Consider the following 4,289-nt stretch of genomic DNA (forward strand, 5'->3'; position numbering starts at 1 on the left):
ACTTTTCTCCGTACTCTGCCAATAATTAGTGACCACGCCAATAGAAGTACATAGGATAATGTCATTAAGGATTTTTGGGAGATGACTCTTGGGAAAGCTCCTACTACAAGAGTGGGGGGATGTAAAAGGGGGAAAGTCCTATACCCGCATCTTCAATGCTTCTCAAATTAATCAACAATAACTCTGCGAAGCATAACAAAATTAATAATAAATAACATGGGAGCGTAAATAGAACTCTATAAGACATTCTCCCTATCCTTAACATAACCAATTACGAACATTATAATAAATATATATATACACATATATATACCTACATGAGAAATACTCGAAAACATTCAACATACCATAAGACACTTACATGCAATAGCTTGCTTTCATAAAAACCCTCGCCAAAACGCCAAATTTCAAAATTTGTTCGAGTATAAAATCATAATTTATCATATTCACAGCAGCATTACAGGTTCGATAGTCTCAGCGCGTCGGCCTTCGCACTCGAAACCAAAAACAACGGTTTACAATAAAAGTAAAGTCGGAAATCTTTTCTGAAAGAGGAACCATTCAATTCTCAAAGACTCAAAAGCCTTTCAAAACGGTTTATCTATACTGAAACAAAATAGCCTTTCATATTTTATTCCAAACCAGAAACACAAAACCGAAATCAACCATCGGTTCATCTCATTCCAACCACGGCCCTAGGCCCAAACAATCCAACCATCAACCAATCACTACAGTCCAACAGAGTTCCAGTAGCAAACACAATTAGGAAGATGCAAGCACAAACAAACAGTTATTGCAAGTAGAACAATTAGCAATTAATCACATAGGCAAACCAAGTATAATATGCACACCCAAACAATGTCACATAGATGCGTATGATGCATGCCTATCCCTAGTGGCTGATGATATCATCTGTCGGTTATATAGCCAACCCGACATGCCCTGGTAGCTAACTATGGATAGAAACACCCATCGCGGAGCAAGTAGGTTTGAGCTACAACCCATTGCTACTACCCGCTCAACCCAGAGCCAGTGGAATAACCACTACTGCGGCTACTACCCAGGCGGGTGTTTAAAAGCTCAACCTGGAGCGAGTAGAATCACCACTACTACCGCTACTACCCAGGCGTCACAGTCTCTGACCTGGAGCAAGTGGGACGAACCACAACCCTTGCTACTACCCAGGTATCTCAAGCATATATTCATTCAGTCCCAGCCATGGATCAACATCCATCTCAGCCATCCGGCTTAAATTCATAATTCATAGTCAGCCATACGACCCATAACTCATTCGGCAATCAGCCATAAATCAATATCATACACAGCCATTCCGGTTCACGGTTCAATCTAGAACCAGCCAATATTCATAATCATACACAGCCATTCCGGCCTATAACAAAACAGCACTTCCACCATTCAACATCATCAAATTCATAAAACCGGCATTTAAGCCACAAATCACTTTTCTCAAGCCATTTCACTTTGAAATCAAATTTCAACTCTTTTCAGCCTTGGCTTAAAAGATCTCATTTCTCAAATCATCTCAGGCTCATAAGCCAAATTTACTCAAAGTGAGTTCCCTGTTTAAAACAAAGCTACTCTTGGCATTCTCTTTCCAAAACTTCCAAAACCATGACAAGTTAAGGATTTATTTCAAAGTATTCAAAATCACCCGTCCCACAATGGGATTTTATAATAAAAGCTTCTTGGCAGAGTCCCAAGTCTTTAGGGAAGGTCTACCTATATCAATTCCTTAAAATTCATTGAAACTCTTAAAATCATGGATTCTCAGTTCAAGTAAATAAAACTGAATTTATTATGAAACCGACCATACAAAATCACAAGTTCCAACCCGGTCCAAAAATCAACTCATTTGAAAAGGAACCGGTTCATTTGACTCAAACCACTTTCAGGTTTCTTTTTAGAACCCATTTTTCTAACTCTTCCAAAATGCCTCAAACTTAATTACTCAATCAAAAGTCTAGATTCCTTTGAAATCACTAAAAGCTCCTTTTTATTTTGAAATCAATATTAGAGCATCATTCTTTCCTTCAATGATTCAAACGGTAAAAATAGTTCATTTCTAAATAAGTCAAACTCAAGGCATAAAGCTCACTAAATAAATTAAGCTTGAAAATATAAATATTCTTTTAACAAATCAAATAATACAACTTCTCAAATCCAATCCTTTTTAAATAACTTTTCAAACAAGACTAGGATTTTGTAGAAATTTCGGCAGCACCTCCCCTAAAACTTGGACTTTTGCCACCCAGTTCGGGTCCCAACTAAACCATTTCTCATTCCTTTTCAACAGCTCAAAAGCAGAAATCAATTCAAAGCAAGCTAAATTCAACAGTCGCCTCAGTGGCATATCTCAAGAAAACTATTTCAAAATCAACTCAATATCAACCGATTTAACTCATTTTCAAAGCTTTAAAGAAACGGTTCAGTAAAAAATCATTTGTCCAAGATCAAGTCAATTAAAGTAAACCAGGCTGAATTCAAAAGTGCATTCGACTTTTCACATCATCAAATAATTGACTCAAATCAAATCAATCATCAACGGATTAAACTCAGATTTCAAATCTTTAAAGAATCACTTCAAAACATTACATTTCACAAAGTCACACAACAATTCAACCAAACCAACGTCCATAATCACTCGAGTCAATCAAATAACACATAAGGCAGATACAATTACCAAATACACAATATCTCACAACAGTATCCATATGTAATAATTCCAATACTTAAAACATAGATTTTGGAAAGCGCCCCTACCTCAAAATGCAAATTCCATAACCCAAACGCGTCACAGAGTCCTTTCCGCCTCAACCCGAATTGACGGCAACCAACAAATCGGCTCCACTTGTTTTCTCAACAGTCTCAGCAACTCTAATCGTAACATACAACAACCGAAACTCAATCTTATAGCGATTAACGCCACAAACCTCAGCGTGAGATTACAGAACAGTAACGAAAGGGCTTTCAAATCGAAACGCTTACCGAACCGAAGAAGGAACAGCTGAACCGAAACAGCGGCGGTCTTCGAACCGGTTCGGCGACAGCCCGACAGCTACCTAAAGCAGCAGCGGTGACCTGAACCATATGCAGTGACAATGAGGTTCCCAGAAACTCAACAGAAAGGAGAACCAACTTAAAGTCCTTACCGATAGAATTTTTCAGCGACGGCAAAAGCAGCCAGAAGCTCCGACGGTGCTCCCGGAAGTCACAGAACCACTCCCGGCAGTCAGAATCATAGAGACGCAGCTCCCTTTTTCCGGCAGCGACACCTGCGGCGGTCGAAACCCCTTTCTGACGGCGGCAGTTCTGACGGAGGCAGCGCCGGCTGGATGCGGTGGTTGGACTCCCAGCCCAGCCTCCATCCCTTCTCACTTATCGAGCGCGCTCTCTGTCCTCCGTGGTGCTCAATCGGCGGCAGTGGACTGCGAGGAGGTCAACGGCGGCGAGGCTAGGTGCGGTGATGACGCAGCTGACGGTGACGGGAAGCACGAACGTCGGCGGCTTCTTCGGTGGGTAAGCAGTGACTGAGGTGCGGCGCGGCTCTCTCCTCTCCGTGGTACAGCGGCGGAAAATGGAGGCAGCGGACCGGCGACTGGGTGGCGCGAACAGCTCGCCTCCTCCCTGGCGCCGCACCACCTCTGGCTCTTTCAAACCCAACGTCGTTCTCCCCTGCTCCTTCGAGCTCGACGACAAGGGATCCACGGCGGCGCAGCGGGTCACGCTCCTCGCGTCTCTGGCCCGCGTCCCCTTCCTTCAATGTCGCGCAGTCTCTCCTTCTCCTCGGCGCCAGCAACGGCGACAGCACTCCTTGCCGGCACCGCACAGTCCCACGTCTCCGGTTCCCCCTCCTCGGTGCAACACAGCAGCGCGGCGGTAGTGACGCCCGCCAGCGCCGCCCTTCCTCCTTCTCCCTTCCGGATCTTTCTTTCTTTCACAAATCTGTGTGTTGCGTTCTGCTGGGAAGAAAAGAGGGCTGCTGTGTTCTGTTGGGGCAAAGGAAGGGTTGGGGTGTGGCGGCTGAGAGTTAGGAATTAGGGTTTCGTTTTCAAAAATTAGGGTTAGGGACATTTTTGTAATTTTAAATAAAATTGTGGATAATATAGTAATTGAAGTCCACATTAAATCCAACACTAATTGCATATAGAAAATACTATTTGCTCACCAATTTTACAAATTATTTTTCATAAAATGCCCAAATTAAAATAATTAGAAATAATATAATTAAACCTTTTATTTTCCAAAGTAACAGTATTAATATTTAAAAT

The sequence above is a fragment of the Arachis ipaensis genome, chromosome B04, assembly GCF_000816755.2.
Source record: "Arachis ipaensis cultivar K30076 chromosome B04, Araip1.1, whole genome shotgun sequence".
In the NCBI taxonomy this organism is placed as follows: domain Eukaryota; kingdom Viridiplantae; phylum Streptophyta; class Magnoliopsida; order Fabales; family Fabaceae; genus Arachis; species Arachis ipaensis.